Here is a 19072-nt window from a genome sequence, read left to right as displayed (position 1 = left end):
GAGTGACAATATTCTGCAGGAAGCTGTGCCACCATCAAATCGACTGGACACCACTGAGCCTGAACTTTTGTTCCAAGACCAAACGGCACCTGGCCGTCTCCGCTATAATTTGAGACCCAGGCCCATGGACAAATAAAGGTTTCCTTACTATTTCCTTTTTGGACACTTTTTGCTCTCCCATCTGAAGGACTTTCTTGATTTTTGTTTTTCGAACCACCATCCGGGTTCTGCCGCAGGGTCGCGGTGCCAAGACTTTGGGGTACAGGCCGAAGACGTTAGGTCAACGGTTCTGGTTGGTCTAGGGCGTTTCCCTGGACTGACAGGCGTACTCCTTAGCAGAAGAAACTCATCCGCCGCGAGCGGCCCGAGTAGAGGATGGAGTTTTTTAAGATGGAGAGACCGATTGAGGAAATGAACTTTAAAACCAGAATGTGTAGAATTGTAAAAAGTAAATGTTTTGTCTTTTTGTGCCTTTTTACACTGTGTAGTATCATGATGTTTATTGTAGGATGTGTGCTTTTCTCCACTCAAAAGCCCATTGCACCCACTGAACAGCCTATACCTCTTTCTACTGCCTCCTCTCACTCTTTTCACCCTTTGCCTGAACACGAACAGACCAGACGATCGGAGTTTGTAAATAACTCGTTTATCCAGCTCTTGCACCAGCACCAACTAGTAGTGAATACGACCAATTGCTGGGTGTGTGGGTTAATGCCACATACCATTAACAAGGGTATTCCTTATTTGGTGCTGCCATATAGTTATAATGGATCGTCATGGGCATTCCAGACCATGTTTCTCTACGCCCTAGAGACATACTCCCCTCGCCAACCGCGTTCCATCAGACCTGGTACAAATAATAAAGCCTTAGTGAGAGGAATTGCCGATATGAGTAGGGATATTGATGCATACTCATCCATTCCCAAAGAAGAGTTGAGACCTTATGTAGGATGGAACGCGACGGGGTATAGTATTAGTCTGGGTGAAAGACAGCGAAAAATCTCATCTCCAATCTGGGTCGTACCCCACATGGGTCGGTTCTGCTTACAGGGTAATGGTCAGAACCCTAGAGCTCAACTGGGAAGAAGTGACTGCACTGAAACGTACACGTTCCCGTCACAGTTTTCCCCTGCGTTTTTAACTGCCAAGGGTACATATTTCATCTGTAATGACCGAGCATATACATGGTTGCCCCCTGATTTCTCGGGCACATGTTATATTGCGAATCTGCTACCGCCTACATTTACTGCCGCCTCCGACTATCACAAGACCAGAGTTGTGAGAGGTGTGATTAGTAAGGAGGACACTGCCGGTCAGGAAGCGGGAGACTTCTTCTTGGGTTTCCTGCCGTTTTGGGGACCTATGGTCAATAGTAGGAACCTGAGACAGCTGACTCGTGTGGTTGAATCCACCGTTAATGTAACGGCTGGTGCCCTTGGTAATTTGACAGCTGAGCTCCAAGCGGATCGCCTTATGACTTTGCAGAACCGCATGGTTCTAGACGTTATTCTTGCAGACCGCGGTGGGGTATGCAGGGTTATCCAATCCAGTTGCTGCATTTTCATACCAGATAATGCTCCAACAGTGTATCAAGCCATCTCCAAACTCCATAAAATATCTGAATCCATACACGTGGATAAGGGAGATTGGTCACTGGTGGGGTGGTTCTGGGAACTGATATCTGCCTGGGGTTGGAAAGTTCTGATGGTCATTGGAATGATCTTAGCCATTCTTTTCCTGTTCTGTCTGTGTATACAGTGTGCTCCTGCGATATGTGGCCTCTGTGCTACCTTATGTGTAAGGAAACCTGTATCGAGGGACAAGCTAAGTAATAGGATGATGCTACAGCAACATCTCCATGACTTCGTGAACATTGACCTAGACTCGGATTAAGATGAGTATAGTGATTGCCTATGTAAGGGCAAAAGGAGGGTCTGTCGTACTTTAATATTCGGGACCACGTAGGGAACAGGGCCCTACCCCTGTCTATCTTGGTATTAGCGAACCGCAAATGGTAAATGCGGCATGTACGAGTGCTTTACTTATCGTTCTAGCTATGAATGCACTGTGTACACGTTATTCTGCTGCACTACGCGGGTTCCATTTTGGAAGCAGTGGCCATCTTGTCATTGCCCTCACATAGGCTATAATGGAGCAAATACGGGCCTCACAGTACATGGGCTTCTTCTCTGACTTCTCTGTGACCTGGGCAGCTGGCTCTGCTGCCCCGGGTCAAACTGGTCTCACGAGCTCCCCTTCCTCTCTCCACCTGTGATTAGCATCAGGGCTTGACCCGTCATAAAACCCTTTCATTCTACACAAGCCCCTGGCTAATCTCTTTCGCACCTGGCTGTTCCTGCTTTATGACTTGGTTCCCAAAACAGGAGATGCTCATGTTTATTGGGGGGATCTGTTTACATGTAATGTGGGATCTGAACCTTGTTGTGTAAATCATTGTGGGCTGGCCGAACTGGAATGTGGGATGGTCATCATGACTCTGCCTTTTCTTTGTAATGTACACTTGCATATTGCCGTATCATAAAACCTAGGAATGTATGCTTGAGGCAGGAAAAAGGGTATTTAAGATGAAGTCCATTCCTATGATTTTCAGCAGTCTCCTGAGAACATACACGCTGTTGTACTTCTAGGATACCTGTCATTGGTCTGCAGCCAATAAACGATTCTTTGACTTCACCCAGAAGACTCTGTGTTTCTGTAGGTCCGGAACAGGGTGAACCCAGAAGTCATAGGGTGTGTGTCCCTGCACCGCTGGGTCTAAATTACCCAGTACTTCAGATGTTAACACTGGTTTCTGGCTATGGCCTGGCTGGGACCCTGCTAATCAGGGCCCCAGCCTCTCTGATCTCACTAAACAACTTGGGGTGCATATTAGATGCACTAGTGATTGGATACTATGGTACCTTATGAGCCCCTAGTATATGGTACCTTAGGTACCTAGGGCATAGGTACTTCACAGGCCTACCAGGGGTTGAAGCAGGTATTATGCCACCCCTGGGAAGCAGACTAAATCTGACACCACAGGCCTGCTACTGCAGCCTGGGTGAGGTAGTGTTAGCACTCCTCACTGAGGTATAGGTTCCCTATATCTCACCATACACACACATATAAACCTATCAGTCACCCATAAGGCAGGCCCTATCAATCCTGAGGGCAGGGTGCTTGGTTTACATGTGAGGGGGTGCCTCTGCCTGAGCAGGGCCCCTCTGCAGCTGGCAGAGTCTATTATCTGTGGCTGTTTGTGGATGCGGATAAACCATATACTCTTAAGTGCATTATTAACCTAGTGGTAAATGCTAACTTTGGGATGGCTGCATCAAAACATGTCGTGTTTGGTGTCAAACACCTTGGAATCCTAACCCCACACCATTAACTGGTGTGGGAGTATGATCCCACCCTTCTAGACGGGTAGACATGTACCCACTGTGGAAACATGGTAGATTCCTGAAAGAGCCCTGGCATCACAAAATGGATGCCACCAGCACAGACACTGGTTTGCCCTCCTGCTGCTGACTGAAACTCGCAGTGGAGGAGGCCCAACAATAGGCATCCTGTCACTGGGAGGTGTCACCACCTTCCAGACAGTATTTAGTGTAATGGGGCTGGGTGGGAGCACTCCTAGAGTGCTTTGAAGTCCTGCACTGGGGGAGCAGTACGCTCCTCTGTGCATATGCGAGGTCAAACCGGTTCAGGGGCTACCTGCCCCTGCTCGAGCGCGAAACTGGACAAAGGGAAGTGGGTGTAACCACCCACTCCCCTGACCCTCCCAGAGGAGTGGTCATAGAGCTAGTCCCTCCCTTTCCTTTAGGATAAGACAGGAAACCCTTTCCATTGCAAATTAGATATCCCTGGACGACGCTCTACAAGAATAATCCTGGACCTTCGACATTCTACTACCTTTGGAAGACTGAAGAATCTCCCTTGGAGTCAAGGAGTGACTCCCCTGCTTGGCAGGCACCAAAAACTTGAATCAACGGTCGCAAACCTTTCCACTCCCGCTGGAGTCCGAAGTCCCTGCAGCCCCAGAGCTGGATTTCCTGACTTCGACGGCCATTGTGAGTCCCCTGCAGATCTGAGGCGAGTGGACCCCACGAGTGACGAGGAACAGCAATACCCGGGTACCGTGCACTATTGTGAAGTGCAACCCCTTCATGACGTTCTACGAACTTGTACATTGGACCACGTGTGGTTCAAGCCTCCAGCAGGATTTCCCTCGAAAATCAGAGGCCTACCTTGTCCCGAGTGACCATGGGCTCCTGTCAAGCAAATCCTCACGAGGCGTCTTCGCAATCCCTTGCCAGCTGGCTTGTGGGTCCCCTGAAGACTTTCTCATCAAACCAAAGGGCTCCCCTGGTTGCTCCAGGCCTGCCCTGACTTACCCTTGCTGGGTGGGTCCCTCAGACCTTGCTGGTCTGCAGTGCTGACTTTCTTCACATTCCATGAGACTTGCTGTTGCCAAGGCTTGTTGGCTCCATTCCGGTTGCCGACACCTCAGTAAGCTGCAGACTTTGTGGGACACTTGGAATCCAGCTCCTGGTCATCGTCGACGCCTCCTGGACCTCGTGGCTGAAGAGTCAAAACACCCCTGATCACCTGAAATCACCCGACCTCCGTGGGCATCCATCTTCCTGGCCCCGGGTCACTGGCAAGTGACTGTGAACACTGTCCCTTCTGCTCTCAGGTCTTCTTCATCCTGAATCCAGCCTTGGATTCCACCGGACACTTCTCCAGTCTTCTCAAGCAGCAAAACTTCTTCGGCTTCCATTGAAAATGACAACGCGACCCGACACCAAAAGACACCTATGCACCCGGCTTCCCTGGGTGAGGTAACTCGTGCACTCCGGTACTCCTGTGCGTGTTGGCCCTCGAACTACTTACCTTGTAAGTGGCTTGCTTGTAGACTCTCTAGAAGTACCCTAAAACTTTAAAAATCCAACCGCGACTTGCTCCATTGAAATCAATAGGGAACCAGCGGCTGTGTTCTCACACTGCACGCGCCTCCCGTGGGTCCTTTACTTACCTGCCTTGGGTGGATTAGTGAGGCCCCAGCGATTCTACAGGCCCTAGGCCTTGTCCCCTTGCAAGTCGACATTCCTAAACCTCTTTTTCAGTATATGGTCTGGTACGCCCCTAGGGCCCCAGCCATATTTGTGCTTAACTTATTGTGAAACGTTGATATTTGCATATGCTCCTGACTTCTAATCTCATAAAGAGATTAGTAGAGTGTGTCTAGAAATAAATACATATATATTTTATATATATACCTGTGTGGTGTCCTTTCATTTGGTAATTCAAGAGATTATAAGGTAAAACAAGCTGCTTTACATTCCTCTGAGACTTAGCCTGAAGGCTGCTCTCCACAGCTACCACTAGGATAGCCTTCTTTAAAAGGTTGTCTTAAACCTATCTACCATAAGAGTCGAATTGGACTGGTGCAAGGTGGCCACAATAACTAGTGACCAGCATATGCCAGGCCAACTTCTCACACTTTATATCTCACGTTATATCACTTTATATCTCACATTATATCACTTTATATCTCATTGTTATATCACGTTATATCTCCCGTTTATCTGTGCAGCCGGCGCACTTCTCTCACTATCTCACAAATGACCTTACCTAGCATAGGTCTCCAGATTCTAACTGCCAAGTTCTGAGTGACCAAACGGTCATTTTTAGAATACTCACGCCAAAAATGTTCTCAGTCAGGAGTGGTAAGCAGTTGGAGGAGTCAAATCAGGAAGACCAGAAATATACTGGGCTGCAGAGACAGAATCTCAGTTTTTGGTACCTTTTTACTAGAGTCCTGTTCTGTCCTCCTCAGTAGATTCCTGTCTCCCATCAAGACCACTCCCTTGGATAGCCACTTCTCTGATGAGCCTCACAGAGGGCACCAATTGAAGAAATCAAAACCTTCTCAGGGGTTTCACTGATACACCTGGTCCTTTTAAACCAACAGCAAAGAAGAGATTGGCACAGAAGCTGTAATATAAAATACATTTTTTTTATTAACCTCAGAAGAGGGAGATTGCATCATACAGTAATCTCAAGTCACTGTAGGAGGCATTCTAAGGAGTGCAGAGAACAGGGGCCTTATATACCCACACAGGGGCTCAAAAGAAGGCGGTACAAGTACACATGAGAAGAGTTACACACATAGATGGTCATACAGAAAATGCACAGTCAACAAGTAGGAGGAGTAATGAGTTGCTGACATCAGTTAGAACAGCCTGACAGTTCTATACTAGGAACAGGTGAATTCTACTAGCTAGGCCCTTCTGAGCATGTGCAAGACTCTGGAAGAGGGAGAAAGCAAATGGCCAGCACATAGGTAACTAAAATGGCTGCCAAGTACAAAATGGCTTTCCCTGTAATCTTTAACAGCACGCTTATTGTTTGTAGTGTATAAAATGTATTGGGAAAAACTACACTAAGGGGTCGATTCCGATCTGGGCCGGACAGCTCTCCGAGAGCTGTTTGCAGCCTTACCTTACGAACGACACGTTCTGGGAGCCGGTGCATCCGGGCAATCAATTCGCGCCAGACGGGTCGCCACGTACAGCACGTCACAGCATCCGGGAAAGCAGCATATCAGGTACGGCTACGAGACGGACCAGCTAGCAACGGGTACGAGACGGAGCAACAAGCAGCGTATACGAGACAAAACACATCATGAATCCCATCGCGCAGGTCATACCAGTACTGTACATCTATGACCGGATCAGGAACAGATGCGGACGGCGCAGACGGTAAGCCAGACACCCACCACACAAACGACACGGACCCGCCAAATATCACACACACCTAGGGGATCCATATCCTATCCACTAGCAACAGGACACCATAGGGATCGCATGGCCATCCAACTACCAGCCCCACTCATAGGAGACTTGTTGCCTATCACTACTGCTACCCCCACTCATAGGGGGTATGTTGCCCATCACTACTGCCACCTCCACTCATAGGGGGTATGTTGCCCATCACTACTGCCACCTCCACTCATAGGGGGTATGTTGCCCATCACTATTGCCACCCCCACTCATAAGGGACCTGTTGCCTATCACTTCTGCCACCCCACTCATAGGGGGTATGTTGCCCATCACTACTTGCGCCCCCACTCATAGGAGACCTGTTGCCTATCACTACTGCCACCCCCACTCATAGGGGGTATGTTGCCCATCACTACTGCCACCTCCACTCATAGGGGGTATGTTGCCCATCACTACTGCCACCCTCACTCATAGGGGACCTGTTGCCCATCACTACTGCCGCCCCCACGCATAGGGGTTATGTTGCCCATCACTACTGCCACCTCCACCCATAGGGGACTTTTTGCCTATCACTGCTGCCACCCCCACTCACAGGGGGTATGTTGTCCATCACTACTGCCACCCCCACTCATAGGGTGCTGTGTGACTATCAGCATCAACACCCACACCCCTAGGATGGGTGATGTGCCACACATCCATCATACACCAACATAAGGTATGTCAGCAAAATACATCCCCACTAACATCATGACAAGAGTGTGTAGTCTGTGACAGATGCCCACAACAGTGAATATGATTTCGAACATACAATGTAACTCCCATCACATGTGTGACCAAATGTGTGGCCTACACAAGGCAGTCATCACAATAGCACTGTGTCAATGTGCACTAACCCACCCTCACTGTGTAGAACAAACGTTAAGTGTGGGGTTCCAAACTGCAGAAAATGTTGAGCATTGTGGTAATAGGGTCTAAACCCACCATCATCACAGTGACCAAAAGGTAAGTTTCATCATTGTAAAAGCTGCAAATGCCAAACAGCATGTATGATCCTGGTCCCAACACATGAAACACGTTTGATGCAAAGTAGTGGTTGTGTCCGATACCCACAGAAATTTGGTGTGGCAAACAGTGCTGTGAAAATCTAACATACTCTCGGCCATGTGCAGACAAGCACCACCCATGGGGGCTGACATTGCATACAGTGTACAATGACACAAAAGCTGAAGTGACCATCATAATGCATACACACATCTCGAAAATAGACACACAAATCAATACATCCTGCGTAGACTGTAGGTGTCAGGTCACAAACTCCCATTCCATGGCAGCAGTAGGACCTAACAAACAGGATGAATGTGCAGAATGATGAGATATGACTCACAGGGACAGCAGGGAAAATCACCCAAACAACATCAAGCCAATGGCCCACAACAGCAATACCAATGCACTGGTGCAGATGCACAAACACAAACAGGCAACCTCACGCTGCACATCTGACACAACATTTGTGTGTGTGTCTCATGTATCCCCAGGCAACTACACAACACATGAGGGGGGCTGAACCACAGTGACACAGATGTAGACACAGTGCCATACAAAAGTAACCCATCAATTGGGCACCCCTTGGTGGGCAATTAGGCATTGTGAGATGAGAGGGATCCCAACAGACACAAGTGACACAAGCTGGAATGAACAGCAACTAAAACAGCAAGAGACTGAAACACAACAGCACTACCCCCAGGGACCATACATTGGGGTGACACAAGCATGCATGATACGTCAAATGTGTTGACAAAGGTAGATGTCGTACAAACTGTGAAACTCAGACATGTGTCCTGTGCCACAAACGTACATCACACCTACACAAACACAAATCACTCAGCATTGCCCGTCATCCAGGGACAAACGTGAGGTAGGGGCCGAGCCATGCAAACATTCACATCTGTCCACCCTCAACACCACATATCCTGAACTGCACCAATGTGCATCAGTGAAGCCCACATGGACATGTGACATTGCACGTGCAACCATGAAAAACACAGTAATGTTGGGATGAATTAAGGTGCAGAGACTCATCACACAAGGACAGTCTACAACCCTGGTAAATGACAGACATACTACACAGTATACGGTACATGGCCATGATGTCAAAGTTCCCGTAACCTTCGGAATACCTGCCACAGTCCCAGGGCAATGCAGAAGCCAAGGAGAACCAGAAGGCACACATGCTGACACCTGCCAACATTGCACCTCTGAACCTGATGAGTGGGAGCAGCCACACACACATACACTTGTGTCAATCACAGAAAGGTACCACCTAGGGACAACCACATGATATTGCGAACAAACAAGTGCCTTGGGAACCCCTGACTGTGTCCCATCTGCATCTGACCACATCATCACCACTCAGAACTGACAAATTCCAATGATGAAACACCAATGAACAGTAGTATGTCATGCACCCACATATCTGGTAGCCCAGGACAAAGATGTGGGATGAACACAGGACAACTCAGCAAGCATCAACAACAGGAACATATCAAGGGAACACAGCCTGTGTAGAAAAAGGGATGTGGACACACACACACATGCTCACACAACACACACCATGGGCCCAGGCAATGTCACGGAACACACTTACTTGAGGGGACTCAACTCCTGTGGAAGCTCAGCTGTGCCAAACTTAGTCCCAGCAGGTCTCAGTCATGTCTCAGTCATGTCAGCAGAACACTTGGTCAGTCAGCCATCAGTTACCAACCAATGAAGGCTCTGGTCAGATCGTCCTGGGTACGGGAGTGTCCCTTAAGTTTTCTGCACATACTCAATACATATGTCTAGCAATATGCACAAAGGACCCAGTTGCTCCTACACCAATGATGTCCACACCTGCAGGTCCAGGGGAGATGTGCTCACAGTCAGGGAAATAGACAAATTGAACAATGGGAAGCACATCATATGTGCATGGGTGCAAGCCACAGATGTGACCATGCAAATGAAATGTTTACATAGATGTTCACAAATTGTTAATCATGACACACCCAGTTTGCTGCATAGGATGACATGGATACCGACCAGAATAGGATACATATCTCATGGACCACATGGAGTACATCACATCAACACCTCAGTATTCCACATTGAAAATTCAGCATTATAACTGCAAGGTCATGGTAAACATCATCAACATAATGTACAGCTAAATCAAATTCACAAGGATAACTACAAATGCTTTATTCAGCAAATTTGAATTGCAAATGTAAAGTCCTTTCAAAACAAAGGCCAATGGCCAGTCCATATCCAAAGTCAAAAATGGGATGTGAGTGAAAACTGTCACACGTTGATTGCCTGCACTGCTAAGGACAGGGGACATCCACTTGGAGGGGCATACATGGGGGCAGGCCAGGCACCGCAGGGACAGGATCAGGGCTCAGCAGAAGGAGGCAGTGAAGGGGTGGTGGATGCAGGAGAGTCACTGGCAACTGCAGTGGAGGTGTCTGACATAGTGTGTCCAGTTACAACTGTGGGGCATAAGTCAGATGGGGTGGTTGCCGGCACAACTGCAGTGGGAAGGTCAGATGGAGTGGACTGGGTCCCCACTGCAGTGCCCAAGTCAGATGGGATGGTCGTGGACTCCACTGCAGTGTCCAACTCCATGGGAGCGCAATGGGGTTCAGGTGAGGTCGGCAGGACAGAGGGGGGCCACGGTCCCCACACCAGTGGCACAAACAGTCTGACCGGGGTGGGTGGGGGTGAAAGAGCAAGTGGTGGGGGGAGGGCCTGATTATTTTGGGGATGGTGTATCTGTGGGTGGGGGAACCTGGGGTAGGGTGTGGCAGGGGAACCTGTGGAGTGGTGGCCTGGTGGATGGAGGACGGAGACTGTGTCGTGGAGCTGCGGGGGTGGGATCTTGCTCTTCTGGGTCCGGGGGGACTTGCGGGTGGGGGCCTCTGTCTGACTGCACCTGGGGGAGGGTGTCCGTGTGAGGGGCACGCGCCTCTGTGTGTGGGGACTTCCATTTCCCCTTGTACGCTAGATCTGCTGGATCAGTGGGGAAGAGGCCAAGGTCACAGAGGAAGAGCTTCTGGGGAGATGGGGTTGCAGGTGAGACAAGGGAAGGGTCTTGGAGGGAGAGGTATCGGAGGACTGTGGAGTGGTTGTGGATGCCTGTGTGTGTGTTTGCAAATCCTCCCCTGTGAGTGTAGAATCAGTCCCCTGAGGTTGCCTGCGTGCACGTCTAGACCTTGGTTTGTGTGCTGCCCGTGTGCCTGTGGGTTTTGGTGAATGTGCTGGTGTGTGTGCGCTTGGGACAGGTAGGGTGCTAGGAATCATGGATGGGGCAGGGGTAGGAGGGGTGTGGGACTGTTGGAGGAGGGACACTGCTGCCGTAGGGGAGGAGGCCATGGACTGATTAGTCTTCTGTAGGGCAGACATGCCCGATGACATGCCCTCCATGAACGACACCAGTTGTGTCAACAGACTGGTGTGTGCATGGAGGACACTCAGCATTGATGTCTGCACTACATGGATCTGTCGAAGCAAGTCCACAGACTCCACACTCAGGGCAGCAGGGGACACAGGGGCAGGGGATGCGGTGCCTGGCACACGGGAGCCTCCACGGACCTCTGGGATGGGAGCCGATGGGAGGGTGGTGATGGTGGTGGTGGTGGCGGGGACAGCCTCACTAGCTGATGTTTGTTGGCTGCTGACACCCGCCTCCACAAGGGAGTCATCCTCCGACCTGCTGTGGTCCTCAGCTGGGGTGGATGGTGCTGAGGACTCCTCGGGGTGGCTCCACTCGCCCTCCATGCTACTGGGTCCCTCCAACTCCTCGCTTTCTGTCCCAGTCTGGCTCTGTGGCTCCTCCTGGTCTGTGGCGCTGTCCCCTCCTGTGGCCGTGGATGTATCTTGATAGAATTAGGAAAAACAGAACAACATCAGTCACCTGCACTGACCGCACATACCACAGTGAGTACAGCACATCACAGGACAATCCCTGGCATCATTATCTAAATACTGCTCAAAGTGCTCACACTATTTTGAATAAGCCAATTGTCAGTCTCACCATCAACCATGGCACTCATATCCCGCCTGGACTTGCACCCATATGTCTGTTGCATGTTGGATGCCAATACCCCAAAGTGCAGACATGCACCACCTACACAGTTGTTGGACATGCAAGTGAACACGTAGAAGTTTGTCACTATACACTATACACACATCACATCTCTTGCCACTGACTAAGTACAGGTGTCAGGAAGAAGGGATGGCCAGAGTCTCATTTCACATGCTTGTGATGCATACCAGCAACGCACACTATGATGTTCTTATGTCCTGATAGTCAATGCCACAATAGGGTGCATGGAGCACATTTGATTCCAATGCAGGATCACTCATAGCAAGTTAAATGCCATGGTACAGGCACGCCTGGAAAGTCAGTCATCACTGTCTCCTGTCATAGGGGCATGGCATCCAGACAACAACAGTATGCACTGTGTCATAATCATAGGTCATGGGTAAAGCAAACTCCGCAGCTGACAAGTGCACTTGTCCATCCCCTGCAAACAACATATCCCGGATCCAGATGACCCCACATCATACAAATCAGACATATGAGTGTCTGCGAACACAACTCCCTGAACATGAGCACCTCACAGTCTGTTGTGCATGAAACACAGCTGCCTGAACTTCACAGTTGCATACACCATTGTGCACTGTCAAGTGATCACACACCTATATGTCACACAGTCCTATAGTCACATCTCAGATGTCCTGCTGACCCTCAAACTCATGAACACCCCAGTTGTCCTGAAAAGGAAGCCACACCACAATGACACAGAGGCAGACACTTGAAGGCACATGTCACTAAGCACCATCTGTAAGTTGATACACAGGAGTGGGAGTACAGAGTGTTTCTAAATGCCCTGGAGTAGGAATGACTGCCCAGGTCTACGCAAAATAGTGTACAGCCCTGGACAGTAGTCAGGTGGCTAAGCAAGTGTGACACACTTGATATACATACTCCTGAGGCCCAACATTTGGAGTCACCTGCTGCATGGGTGTGTTTGAAATACCCCAGGCACATGTGGCGAGTCAGACCATCAATTGAAACACATATCAAGGGCACACACAGATCACATGTCAGATCTCAGGCATTGTGTAAACAATTGACCCACCCATGAAACACACAACAGAGCCACGGTAACAGATGCTGTACAGAACCTGAAGCATAGCTGACTGTAGGGACACAGTGCCCTAGTAACACAAGCCACAGACTGTAGGGGCCACACCTGTGGATCAGATGAGGAGGGTGCATCACACAATTGAGGGACATGAGTCCTGGACTACAAGGCCTACGTAATGTGGAAGTGTGACCAGGCCAAAAGACTGCAAATAGCATGTCAGACATAGTACACAGATTAGGCATGGACTTACCCCCTCCTTGCTGCTGTCTGGCCTTCAGCTGCCCATCCAGGTCTGGGAAGACCACCGCCAGAATCCTGAGCATGTGCGGGGTCAGGGTCCGGTGTTCGACCCTCCTGCGAGGAGGCAACAGCTTCAGCTGGACCATTGCGATCCTCCGAGTCCAGCCCCGAAGGTCCTGCCACCTCTTCTGGCAGTTGCGGATCCGGCGCTTGTAGACCCCCACTGATCTAACTGCCCAGGCGATGGTTCAGCCAGATTTCATGCTTCTGGTGGGCATCAACCTGTGAGGATGACAAAGTGAAAAGTCCTTTACCACACATGTCACATATTTGTGCTGCAAACAGTTGGATATACATGTAGTCATTACAAAGGTAAATGAGGTACACAGGTAGTACACCCATGTAAATGGACAATTGCCCTGCATGTCTGACATGTTAACATTGCCTGGGAAGTTAAAGCTTGCACAAATGCACTTTTGCTGCAGAACACCTGTTCATCACATGTACCTACACACTTTGGGGGTTGAAAGTACTCAGTGAGTACGCTTGCCATTGGTGTACATACTGCTAGTACTGCTAGTCAGACAACATGCACAATTAGGAAGGCAGTCGACTGCACACTCACCTGCTCCCCTGGTTTCCCATACTGCTTGCAGTACTGTGAAAGGAGCCTGTCCAGCAGGGCCTGGTTCTCCTCCTCAGTGAAGGCTGGGGCCCTCTCCAGAGTATGCGCCATAGCAGTAGCCAGAGGATGCAGAGATAGCAGCAGTGGTAGCAGAGATGTGGTTCAGTAGCATGTAGTGCAGGCAAGTGAGCTCCCTGGGGGCCAGCCAGCCTTATATCTGTGCTGCAGAGGCAGAATATGTGCCATGTGTCCCAAGTGATAGGTCCAACACGATTGCATTCTATGAATCTGGCCAATCCATGGAATTGTACGACCCGTACACGTCTTCCGCATCGTTCAAATTTTCACCTTCATGACACCCTAGAAATTGCAACATTGTTGTAGGCATCCAACTGAATTTCCAGCGCACGACTCGTACAAGTTTTAAATCCGCGTCTGTCTCCATGACAGTCCATAGCCAACTGACTGTACAACGCGTAGTTTGAAAATCCACACGCACCCATCTCCATACGATTCAATGGGCTATGCGTGCGCACGGTTCGTTACATGCCTGCATGACGCGTGTGCATAATAGTCACCCTCATCGGTTCACATTGTAGTCAATGGGCTATGCATGCGCATGGCTCGGTCCATGCCTGCACGACGCGTATGCATAATAGCCGCCCGCATCGGTTCACATTGCAGTCAATGGCGAAGGCGTGCGCACGGCTCGGTCCATGCCTGCACGTCGCGTATGCATAATAGTCCCCCGCATCGGTTCACATTACAGTCAATGGCCAAGGCGTGCGCACGGCTCGGTCCATGCCTGCACGACACGTATGCATAATAGTCACCCGCATCGGTTCACATTGCAGTCAATGGCCAAGGCGTGCGCACAGCTCGGTCCAGAACTGTGCAATGCGTCTCTGTAGAAGTCACCCACGTCGGTTGACATTGGTGTGACTTTGTGACAGATTTCACACACAATTACTTACCAGGGACTCAGGTGCACACCTACCACACTACAGCATGTGCCACACTGTATCCAATGTCATGTAAGGCTGCATTACCTGTTTGTGTAGGGGGGGCAACATTTGGTTTGTCGTGTGGCACTTTGGTGCAGCCACTCCCAGGCTGTGCACGTGTTCATGGGGACAGAATCCTTTGTGTGTTGTGCACATTACTACTGTGATGTGCAACTGTACAGTTATGGGCACGAGTCATGGACACAGTTGCAGGTTGGATATGTTTAGGACATGTCACATACACTCTGAGTCCTGGGTGGGATGGTATGTATGTCACAGTGAGACCCATAGCCACAATTCTGATGTACACCCACAGTCTGTGTGGATGTTGTGTCTCAGATGTGTCTGATTCCATGTGCCCAATGGGAGACAGTCTCCACATCCATGTGGTTTGTGCATCAACATTGATGTTGTGTGTGTGTCTCAGAGACGTCCATGTAGGGCCTGCAGAGACAACAGGGGCCACTACCTGTGGGACTCATGGTTGTTTTGTGGCGTGTACATGATACGCCATGTCATGCCAGTGTCCATGTGGCAATACAGGGACCCTGGGTATCTGCCAGTCAAAGAGCTGGGATGCCTGGGAGACATCAGGCCTCACTTGTCACTGTGGTGTGTGTTTGGAACGTGACAGCAGTACATAGGTACTGTGACACAGCCTAATGATTGGCCATTGCACTACATGTAACTTATGTGGACTTGAGATGAGGTGATGTGCATGTAGGTGACATATGTGTCCATACCCAACAGCACACACCTCAGTACATTGTGTATTGTCATGATGTATCATGTGATAATTTGCTTGGTCATAGCCACATGGGTGGATGAATCGACAATCTTCCTTTGTTCATCTCTGTACTGCAGGGCACCAGCTGTCCATAGACTGTTCCCAGACTTGAAACCATGCAGGAACGCGACTGCATCCGATGGTACCACTTCACCAGGCCACTGATGGAGGAGTTGGCAGAGCAGTTGGCGTCACATCTGCTACCTGGCCGGACATACCCTACAGCACTGACCCCAGAGGTGAAGGTGATGACAGCCCTGCACTTCTTTGCTACCAGTACCTTCCAGTACACTGTGGCTACTGCTGGTGGTATGTCGCAAACTATGTTCAGTCGTGTGCTACGCGATGTCTTGGAGGGGATGTTGCATTTCCTTGACCTGTACATCAAGTTTCTTAGCCCAGGTCAACTTACTGACATAAAGGATGCTTTTTATACACTGGGGAGGATGCCAAACATCATCGGATCTATTGATGGTACACATGTGACCCTGGTACCACCACGGGCACATGAGCAGACATACCGGAACAGGAAACATTTCCACTCCATCAATGCTCTGGTGGTATGTCTAGTGGACATGTGTATAACATTTGTGTGCACATTTCCCCGGTTCTGCACACGATGCCTACATCATGAGGAGTAGTCGCATTGCAACGCTGATGTCCCAGATGCCTAACCAGCGCGCCTGGCTTGTCGGTGTGCACTGACTGTTTACAATTGTGTGTGTTTGGCAATGTTGTATTCCACCCTCTTTCAAAACTCAGCTAATTGTTCAATTGTTTGTATGTAGGTGACTCCAGATGCCCCAACATGCCGTGGTTGCTGACACCCCTCAGGAACCCTGTGACACCAGCCAAGATGCGCTACAATGAGGCACATGGTCAGACCAGGAGGGTGATTGAACGGACATTTGGTCTCCTGAAAAGCCGCTTCCGCTGTCTGGACAAGACCGGAGGGACCCTCCCATATGACCCTGCAAAGGTGTGCAAAATTATCCTTGTATGCTGCATGCTACACAACATGGCAGTGCGGAAGAAGTTGTCTCTCATCCAGGATGACGATGACCTACATCCGCCACCTGTGGAGGATCCAGGCCTGGGCCACGATGCCAGTGATGATGATGATGAGGGTGACGTCCGCACACAGCTCATCAACAACTTCTTCACTTGAATGTGTGTTTACAGGGTTGTTATGTCAATGTATTGAGTTAGTCTGAAATGTGTTGGGGCTGCTCTGTTGCTCTTTGAGTGTGTCTGTGTGCTACTTGACTGGATGCGTGCAGTGATGTGTCCTTTCAGGTAGTCTGTCCTCCACAATAGTGTCGACATGCTAACTTGTTTCTGTGTAGGTTTCTTGTGAAATGTTTTGTGCATGTGTATTGCATTTCTCTCCTGTTCTGCTGCGCTTTTGACTGTGTCTTAGGTCTGTCCTTCCCAGGGTACTTTGCCTGTTGTTTGGTCAACTCTGACCCCCAACACCCAGAATCCAATCCCAGGGTGGAAGTTGTCGATTCCCATCGAGTGATGTACCACACACCCATGGACTTCAATTCTTCGACACTTTGTGACCGTGTGTCCACTGTCACATAGAATTACCTTGCAACTGTTGTGGAATAAACATGTTGCTGATGTGTAATTAACCTGTGCTACGTTTTGTTATGTGCTTTGTCTGTTTTCCCACATCTGATTGACATTTGCTTACCTCACCTGTGGGCTTGTTACCACTCACTGTGGATAGGTGAGGTGTCTGTGCATTCCACTGTTTTTCCGGTCAACATCATTGTATGGGATGAGTTACATGGCCATGGTGAGTATGTGTTGTGGTGCCATAGTGGTGTGTCTCCCTCACATGTGTCACATCACCATGACTCACATAACGGTGATCACATTGCTGTAGTAGTTGGCATGCACTGTGTTCTTTAGCAGATCATCATCTCCATGATACATAACAAGTTGGAATCACAACAGAGGCAAGTATAGTGTACTGGTGAGTTTTTTTACAAACATGTGTGATGATAGTGCACAGGATGGTGGGTGCTGTACAATGGGTTTTGAATCCAAAAATCACAGAAGAGTTGGAAGGGTTGGTAGCTGAAATGTCCAGAGTAAAGTCCACAGCCATCTGCTACATTAGACCAATATGAACCCTCCATGTCATGTAGGCGAGTTGGGTTATATACGACAAGGTGAACGGTTTGCACACAAAGAAAATTTTCCAGAACAGGTTTTGAGGCCCTGGGGGATGTGCATGGCCATCTGCGTCTCACTTGTCCTTCTTCGGACGATCCCTCTTCTTCGGGGGGATCCTCAGGTGCAGGCGTCTGCGGTGCAGAAGACTCTCCACCAGAGTCATCCTCCCTCCCTGTGGCACTGGCAGATCTAGCGGCAACAGATGTTGTGGCCACGCAGGAAGGTGTGGACATGGTGCTTATCTGGCGGAGGCATGTGAGTATGTTCCTATGCACCACAGTAAGTGCATCCCACTTGGACTCCATGCAAGCTTGATGGGCAGCCTGCTCCTGTTGAATGTCCTTGAGGATCCCCACTACCTGGCCGAATCCTCCGGTGCTATCCTGGTACGTATCTATGATGCTTGCCAGTTGGGGGTCATCATGCAGTCCAGACCCCTCTGCAAGCCGTTATCTCTGCCTACCACCCCTCCCACCACCCCTAGCCACACGTACAGGACCTGCGGCGGCACGCACAGGTGACACTGGGAAACCTTGGGTGTTGTTACTGGTGGTGTTGTCCATAGCTTCCTGGGTGGCCTGTGTCCCTGTGCTGTCGGTATTCTGTGTTCTTGGTCTGTCCTCGTTGGCGGGGGTGCCCTGTTTGTTGCCAGATGTTGGAGGCGTGGTTGCAGGGCGTGCAGATGTTTGTACTGCTGGTGCTGCATTATGACTCACACCGGAGGTGCCAGGTTGTTCTTCGTCATCCGAAGAGGACAGACACTGATCCAGACCAGAGAGCTGAGGGTCCACCGGAGTCTGGGACAGGGACTCCTCTTCATTTGCTGCTGTGTCTCCAGCACCACCTGTGTTTGGAAGAGACACACAATGTAAGTTTTGTTTCTACAGGCATCAATGGTTCACATACATGACATTTGCTACTGTACGTCAGGATGCGTGCCTGTACACTGCTTTGTCTAAAGTTGTCACGGACAGAGATTGATATTGTTGTAGCACATTGTCCAGACAACATGAAGCATTTCGATGTGCATGGTGAAGTGCGTGCATGACCAGCTCATGTATAGATTTGACTGTACATGGCCATTACTACTCAAGGGCCATCATGTGGCTGACACAGGTGTGTTATCCCTGTACACATTTGACCTTTAACAAGGACATACGTGCAATTCCACTTAGGGTATGTTGCAAGATTGGGGCATGTGTGGTAGCAGTTTTTGCTAGTCTTTGTGCGTCACATTGGTACGACATGGTCACAGT

The sequence above is a fragment of the Triturus cristatus genome, chromosome 6, assembly GCF_964204655.1.
Source record: "Triturus cristatus chromosome 6, aTriCri1.1, whole genome shotgun sequence".
NCBI classification, from domain to species: Eukaryota; Metazoa; Chordata; class Amphibia; order Caudata; family Salamandridae; genus Triturus; species Triturus cristatus.
The sequence above is the reverse complement of the archived record's forward strand: the minus strand, read 5'-3'. Positions refer to the sequence as shown.